Source organism: Magnolia sinica, chromosome 6 (genome assembly GCF_029962835.1).
Source record: "Magnolia sinica isolate HGM2019 chromosome 6, MsV1, whole genome shotgun sequence".
Lineage (NCBI taxonomy): Eukaryota > Viridiplantae > Streptophyta > Magnoliopsida > Magnoliales > Magnoliaceae > Magnolia > Magnolia sinica.
The window spans coordinates 68,166,674-68,175,806 of record NC_080578.1 but is presented as its reverse complement, the minus strand read 5'-3'; positions in this window follow the sequence as shown (position 1 = coordinate 68,175,806).

Genomic DNA, 9,133 nt, shown 5'->3' with positions numbered 1-9,133 from the left:
AATGAAGAAAATCTGAATAGTAAATATGAAAATGAAGATGATCTTTAAGATGCTTACAATGCCCTACACAAGGAAAGTTGTAAAATTATTGTGAAATTGAAACTTCAAAAATAGAAATTTTCTAAACTCAAAGAAATTTATGAATCTCTTGTTTTAGAAAAGTCCCATATTTAAGACTGTTTTGAAAAGATAAAATGCAATTTAGATTTTAAAACCTCCCAGTTTGAAAATCTTAAATTTAAAAACGAACAACTAAAACATGAAGTCTCTTCTCTCTTGAGTTTAAAGGAAATCTGGAAATATGCCCAAGGTGATCCTAAATTAGAAAAACTCTTATCTGGATCGAGAAAAATGTGGCGATCGATCCAGTCTGGGCTATGACAAGAGTGTTCCTCCTAAACCGAAGAATACTTCTCCCACGTTTGTAAAGGGAGAGATCTTAAACTCAAAAGGGAAAGATCAAATGTTTTCTAAAAACTTTAAATCACTTTAAATCTTTTCAAAAACCTAAAAGACATATCAACTATAAAAAGTAAAACCAAAGTCCTTTGGCAGAAAAGATAGTTGATTTACTTAAGGAGCTTCTAAAGTCTAACTCACTAGGTCATACTTATAACTCTTACAATCGAAAGAAGACCTGCTATCCTCCTAAACCCAAAATGGTTATGAAATGGGTTCCAAAGGTCACTTGCTTGGTTGCCCACACCACTTTCAAAGCAACAAGCCATTCTAAGTGGTACTTAGATAGTGGATGCTCCAGGCATATGACAGGCGACAAGGCTTTATTCACAGATCTCAAAGACATGACTGACGGTTCAGTCACATTTGGAGATGGCAGTAACTGCAAGATTATGAGCCAGGGTACGGTTCAACTCTATAATCTTCCTTTGATTAAAAATGTGTTGTTTGTTGAAGGACTGAAACATGATCTTCTAAGCATATCTCACATTTGTGATAATAACCATAGTGTATGGTTTTCTAATCAAAGCTGTGAGATTCTAAACAACAAGGGTTCAGTAATACTAACTGGACGTAGAATGTCTGAAAACTGCTATATTGTTAGCGAATCCAGCTCATCTAATCAATCAAGTTACATGGTCCAAACAGACGAGACTAATTTGTGGCACAAACGTCTTGGACATGTACACTACCGAAATTTACATAGATTGAGAAAATGAGAACTTATAAGAGGTCTACCCAAACTACAAAAATTAGATAAAATATGTGGTGAATGCAAGATTGGCAAACAAATAAGGAACTCATATAAAAAGGTGAATTTCAATACCACATCAACACCACTCGAGCTTCTCCATATGGATCTAGTAGGACCTACCAGGACAAAAAGTTGAGGTGGCAAAAGATATATTTTGGTAATAATAGATGACTTTACTAGATATACATGGGTTGTTTTCTTAAGGGACAAATCAGAAACCCTTGAAGAAGTAAAAAAGGTTCTCAAAAGGATTCAAACTGAATAAGGTTCTCAAGTCAGGAAGATTCGTAGTGATCATGGATCTGAATTTGAGAATAGCGGTTTTGAGAAGTTCTGTACCGACCAGCGAATATTACATGAATTCTCAGCGCCCAAAACTCCACAACAAAATGGTATAGTTGAAAGGAAAAATAGAGTGCTTCAAGAAATGGCTAATGTCATGTTGAATAGTATGAAGCTCTCTAAGAATCTTTGGGCTAAAGCAGTCAATATAGCTTACTATATTATTAACCGGGTTTACACTAGTAAAGGTAATAATAAAACGGCTTACGAAATGTGGTTCGATAAAAAGCCTACTGTCAAATACTTTTAAGTTTTTGGCAGCAAGTGCTATATTTTACGAGCTCGTGAACATCTGGGAAAGTTTGATATGAAGAGTGATGAAGAGATCTTTTTAGGATACTCTTTAAACAGTCGAGCTTATAGGGTTCTGAACAAAAGGACCGGTGTGATTCAAGAATCCATCAATGTGGTTATTGATGATCACTTAAACACACTAGTCTCAAATTTAGATAATGATGAAGTACTAGTAATTGATAAATCTGATATTTCATCTAATCAGACTGATTCTGAACTGAGGACTGTTAAAGATCATCCAACCACAGATTCTTAGAAACCCTCTCACTGGTATTCGTACCCGTAGACAACTTGAGGATATATGCAATTACGTATGTTTTACATCCCAGATAGAACCATCTAACGTAAAAGAAGCTCTTGCTGATTAAAAATGGATTGTTGCGATGCAAGAAGAACTTAACCAATTTGTGAGAAATGATGTTTGGTATCTCGTACCTAGACATAAAGATAAACACATCATTGGAACCAAATAAATTTTTAAAAAAAAGTCTGACGAACTTGGCAATATAATTAGAAACAAGGCTAGACTAGTGGTACAAGGTTACACTCAAATTGAAGGTATTGACTATGATGAAACCTTTGCACCAGTAGCACGTCTTGAATCAATCAGACTCTTTATATCCATTGCGTGTTTTAGAAAGTTTAAGACCTACCAAATGGATGTGAAAAGTGCATTTTTAAATGGCGATCTGCATGGGGAAGTTTATGTTGAACAACCAATGGGTTTTGAAGACCCTAAAAATGCTGACCATGTGTATCATCTTAAAAAGGCACTTTATAGTTTAAAACAAGCTCTTAGGGCATGGTACGAGAAACTAACAAAGTTTCTATTAAGCCATAATTTTCAAATGGGATGTGTTGATAAAACTCTGTTTATTAAAAAACTTAAGGATCACATCTTATTAGTATAAATTTATGTTGATGATATCATTTATGGATCTACCTGTACTGACATGACTATTGAGTTTGTAGATTTAATGAAATCTCAGTTTGAAATGAGCTTGGTTGGGGAATTGAATTATTTCCTCGAGTTGCAAGTAAAACAAAAACCAGATGGAATGTTCATTTCTCAATTTCGGTCTCTGGTATCCTCATGAGACTAGTGTTCAATTAGCTGGGTACTCGGATGCTGACTGGGCTGGTAATCTTAATGATCGAAAATCAACCAGTGGTGGTTGTTTTTATATCGAAAACTATTTAGTTTCTTGGTTTAGTAAGAAACAAAGTTCTATATCACTTTCAACAGCTGAAGCTGAATATATCGTAGCTGGTAATGCGTGTACACAGCTTCTTTGGATGAAACGTATGCTTAGTGATTATGGAATTAAACAAGATTTTATGTTATTATATTGTGATAATTTCAGTGCCATAAATATTCTAAAAAATCTAATTCAGCATTCTTGTACTAAGCACATTGATATTAGATTTCATTATATTCGGGAATTAGTTGAAGAAAAGGTTATATCTTTGGAATATATCCCTACTGAGAATCAACGTGCTGATATTTTCACTAAACCGCTCGACAAAAGCAGGTTTAACAAAATGAAATTTGATCTTGGCATGTGCATTTTAAAATGATTAACTATGCCTATTTGTATCATATTGTATATATTTGCTAGTTTAGTTTTCAAATCTTGAAAAATATGCAAAAATCAGATTTTTTGGCCTGTACTCGATCAGTTATGAGTATCCACGACTAGTCATGCTACAACCGGTCGTGTATATCCATGACCAGTCGTGAATCGCGTGGATTCACTTAAATTTTGGGGGAAATCATCTTCTTCTTCATTTCAACTTCACTCTCTAAAGAGCCGACACACGACTAGTCGAACCCATCTTCCAAAATCTTCAAGGTTAGTACTCCATTTGCATTTTGCTTGTAGATTTGTGTCTAGATTACTTCTGTTTCTCTCTTGGAGTTATCTATTTCGAATTTAGTTGAGATTTGGGGTTTTTTCTTTTGAAAAATCTGATTTGAGAAAACCTTTTTCTCAATCCTTTGCAACTCTTTATATTCTTGAAATTCTTGTTGCATATGGCTTCTAGAGGAAGAAAATCAATGTCCCATTGTCCGTCTTCTTCTTTCAAATCGGCCCCTATTACTAAGCGTCATCTTAGGGCTCATGAGGACGTTCCATCTTATGTTCGGGACATCAGATTACGTAATGTTATTGTTGAGCATCCAGTTGATATTAATCATGTTGCTCCTTTTGATATTTTTCTTATGCTCCAATTTGTAGGTTGGAATAACTTATTGCTTTGGGGTGGGCCAGCATACCGGTCCATTGCCTAATCCATGTTTGCATGCATACGTGCTTTCTCATTGGAAAATTTAACTTTTTCTATCTCCACAAGAGAAGGGTCATTTGAAGTTAATCGTCATTTGATTTCAGCCCTTATGAATATTCCAGTAAATGATGAGGGTATTCCCATCCATACTTTATCTGATAAACCCTCTGTCGCTGAAAAACGTATGCTGACTAAGGACTTATGCAATTTGGATGTACAATGGACGCATAAAGGGAATGCGCTTCCCTCAAGGTATTTGTTACCCAAATACATAGTTCTTCATAACATCTTTGTGTCTAATTTGTATCCTCGGTTGGGTAATAAATCTGAATTGATGTCCTTCATGGTTCGTATTCTTCATTCTATTATCAGAGGTGTTAACATTTGTTTACCATCCTTGATTTGTCACTTCATCATTCAGTTTCGACTCCATCCTGGTCACAGTGACATTCCTTTTGGATATTTGATGACTGTGTTGGCTACACATATGTCAGTCGATATGCCAGTTGGAGAGGCTCCTATTCATCATCTGATATTTAATAATTCCAATATCAATGAGATGAAGCTGGATTTCCTTCCTAGCCAAGGTGATGGTGTTGGCAGTGCTGAAGCTAAACATGAGGAAGAAGCTGGTGTTCTTCCTTTTGATGATATTTACATGGATGATACTTTTGAAGAACTTGATTCTGATTTTGGAAATGATCCAGATTATGAGCCTTCTCCATTTGATGCACGTCTGAGTGCATTGGAAGATAAAGTTGAGAATCTAAATGTTAAGATGGAAAACATGTCTGTTACCCATGATTTACAGTTCAAATATATGCGCAAATATCTTAGGCGCTTGAATAAAGGCATGCATCAACTTGATCCTTCCATTCTTGCTCCTTCATCTGGGTCAGATTAGTATTTTTAAAATTACTGGTCTGTAATAACTTTATTACTCCTAACTAGTTTTGAGTTTGTCACTCTCTTTAACTTAGCTCAGTCTATGAATTATGTGTTGCTTATGCTATATTCTCATATCTTGACTAGTTACCTCTCATATTTCTCATTGATTATTTCTCCTCAGCCATTTGTTCTGTGCTTCCTTTGTCCTATTGTGACAAAAAGGGGGAGTATGGATATGTATGTGGATATGGATGTTGTCATAAGGAGGGAGTAGCATTGTATTGTATGGTGTTTTATGAGTATGTTACTCAGGGGGAGTATGTGCAGAGGTGTGAGCAGAGGTGTGTAGTGGTGGACTGAATATTGATTTACAAGTCTGCAGAATGCCGGTTAATAACAACTAGTGCATGATTCTTTAATCAGATATTCTGTGTTATGTAACATATCTTGAAAGTGTGTTTTGTAACTAATTTGACAAAGGGGGAGATTGTAAGTGCCATAGTTTATAGCCCTTTGTGTTGTTAAATTTGTGGTGCCAAAGACACTGCTATGAAGCTTGCATCTGTGAAGAACAATGCTCTACTCAAGATCAACTTAGGTTGACAAGCACTGTTCACAAGTCAAGAATCTCAAGAAGCTTTCAAGTTCAACCTCAAGATCTCAAGAAGCTTTCAAGTTCAATCTTAAGATCTCAAAAAGCTCTCAAGTTTAAATGACATCAAGACTTCAAGCTCCATTACTTTCAAAGGTCACTCGTCTCTAAAGTTTCAATGTCCTTACTTCACTATTGAGGTATGACTGACCTTAGGTTGACCTTTAGAGTGGGCCATTTTGGATACATAATTCATATGTTTTATATAAGTGAGTTTGGTTTTTTCTAAGACTAGTCCTGGACTTTGTTCGACTAGTCCTAGCACTGCTTCGACCTGTCTAAACATTTCCTGGATCAGTCATAAGTTTGTTATAAAAATTAAAAATTTTCTGTTAGGCTTCGACTAGTCCTGGTGACTGTTCGACCAGTCGTAGAAACAGTGTCGACTGCATCTTCGATCAGTCGTAGACCTAGGACTCAAAGAACAACGTTGAAATTCGACCACCTACGACCAGTCGAAGGAGACCCACGACTAGTCGAAGGAAACCTACAACCAGTCGTGAAACTGCTAAATCTTACCGCGCCCGAATTTTCAAATATCTGTTGGTTTTACGACCAGTCGTAGAGGTCCTTAGACCAGTCGAAGGTGTGATTTGCTCACTTATAAATAGAGCACGAATCTCAGAATAAAATAAGAACTTCAAGCTAAATTAATTCAACCTTCTGAGAGATAAGTCGGTGCTCCATATAAGCTAAGTGTGCATATTTAATATTCTCTTTCTTTAGCTTTCTTAATTGATTTTGTTTCTTGTATTCCAATCTAATCTGAAAAGAGGAATTGTTGTTTTCCTTTTTCTGGAATCAAAATCAATTAGAGCTAGCCCTTTTGTTTTAATTTAAAATCTATTAGAACCCAGAACCATTATAAAGTGAGTATTGGACATTGAACTTTGACATTCAAATCTCTACTCCGACTTGGTTCTTCTGGGCTACTACAACGAAGGAGAAAATCAGGTATTTTACAATTTGTGTAATTTACATTGTTTGGTTTTATTTGAGGTTAAGCCAGAAAAATCTCAAAGTTGTTGGTTATCTGAGGAGAGCCAGAAAACTCAGAAGTGAGGGTTTTTTGAATTGTGTATGCCCTTTGAAAAAGAGACAGTTGTGAAGGTTTTGGGTGAACCTGTGAAAACCTATTTGATAGTGAACGCTAATATCCCCCGTGTGAGGATATTAGGAGTGGAGTAGCATTCTGTGTGGCTGTTGTTTAACAGTTGGTGAACACATAGGCGAACCACTATAATTCTTTGTGTTGTGGATGTGTGATTTATATTACCTATCTTTTATCATTCAGAATTGTGGAATGTATGTGTGGATGTGAATGTTGTAAATTTTACATTTCAAGCACAGTGGGGAATGTTGTAATAATTTAGATTTACATTTCAGCATTATATTTTTGCTATCTCTTTATTACTTTGAGCTTCAGTTTCTCTATTTGTTCTAGTAAGGCTACCCTGCCATTTTTATGGTGCATGGTTGTCCTTAGAACAATCAATATTTTGAGCTAGCATTCAGCAGTGTGAATTGATTTATTTATTCAGTTCTATCTTTCTATATTTCCGCTGTATTTATCTTAAAATTTGGCATAGTCCTATTCACCCCCCCCCCCCCCCTTTAGGACATATAGCTTGGCCATTTCAAGGTTGTCCTCCCATAAACCTTTGGTTTTTGGTGCAAGGTTGTCCTTAGAACAACATCTGTATCAACCTCTCAATACTTATACACTTGAGGTTGTTTTACATTTCTACATTGTGAGATTGTCTAATTGCTATCTTTGTTTATATTTGATTAAATTCTGCAGTTTATTTTTAACTTGGCATAGTCCTATTGCCCCCCCCCTCTCTAGGACTCATAGCACGACCTTTTCAAGTGGTATCAGAGCCTAATAGCTCATTTTAATTATTATTTCTTTTGGATTAATTCCCTGAGCTAATCGATCTGAGCTTTGTAAGATGCAAATTTTGATAGCCTTTCAGTCACTAGGCCTCCACCATTTGATGGCTCCAACTATGCCTATTGGAAAGCCAGAATGAGAATTTTCTTAAAATCCATGGATGAGAGCGTGTGGCGAGCCACAGTGACTAATTGGACCCATCCTACCACTGAAGTAACTGGTACCGATGGATCCAAAACTATGAAGGTCACACCTTATTTTTCTTGGACCACTCTTCAAAAAAGTGAGAGTAGTGTCAATGCAAAGGCTCTGAATGCAATTACTTGCGCACTATCACCGGATGAATTCAAAAGATATATATCTTGGGATATTTTAGAAATGACACATGAGGGAACAACAATTGTCAAGAAATCTAAAGTCTAAATCCTCATAACCAAATTTGAGGAAATACGTATGGAAGAAAGTGAAACTTTCATGGACTTCTATACAAGATTAAATGACATTGTTAACTCTATGTGGGGTCTTGGTGATAGAATCCCAGAAAGCAAAGTCTGTGCAAAGATACTATGCTCACTACCTGAACGGTTCAATACAAAGGTGACGGTGATCCAGGAACTTCATGATACAGATAATATGAGGGTAGAGGAATTAATTGGTTAATTACAAACCTATGAGTTAAACTTTAAAGCTCCTAAAGGTAAATCTATCGCTCTTAAATCTTCTAAATGTATTTTTCAAGAAAATAGTAGTAATTCTGATTTAGAAAATTTTGAAGATGATATGGCCCTTTTAGCTAAAAAGTTTTATAAGATTTTCAAAAGTAAAAAGAGGGTTGATTTGGAAAAATCTAATGAAAAGAAAAGATCTAAATTTAAAACCTCAAAATCTTTAAAAGACAGTCAATGTTACAACTGTCATGAATATGGGCATTTAGAGAATAAGTATCCTAAAAAGGACAAACCTAAAAAGAAAGGTTTGTTGGCTACTTGGGATGAATCTTCCAGCTCTGAAGCCTCTTCTGAATTAGAAGATTCTGAAACCGAGTTGGGTAATGAAGTCAAAGCCTTTATGACTCTATCCAAGTTCACTTTTTCAGATCATGATGATTCAACTAGTGAAGAAAATTTGTATAGTGATCATGAAAATGAAGAAAATCTTCAGGATGCTTATAATGCCCTATACAAGGAAAGTTGTAAAATTGCTGTAAAACTAAAACTTCAGAAAGAAAAATTTTCAAAACTTAAAGAAAATTTTGATAATCTTGTTTTAGAAAAATCTCACATTTCAGATAGTTTTGAAAAAACTAAGTATGACTTAGATTTCAAAACTTCCCAAGTTAAAAGCTTAAAATCTGAAAATGAAAAACTAAAACTTAAAGTCTCTTCACTTTTGAGTTTTAAAAGACACTTGGAGGTATGCCCAAGGTGATCCTAAGTTAAAAAAATTCTTATCCGGATCCAGAAAATGTCGCGATCGATTTGGTTTGGGGTACGATAAAAGTATTCCTCCCAAACATAAGAATACCCATCCTAAGTTTGTGAAAGGAGAATCTTCAAACTCA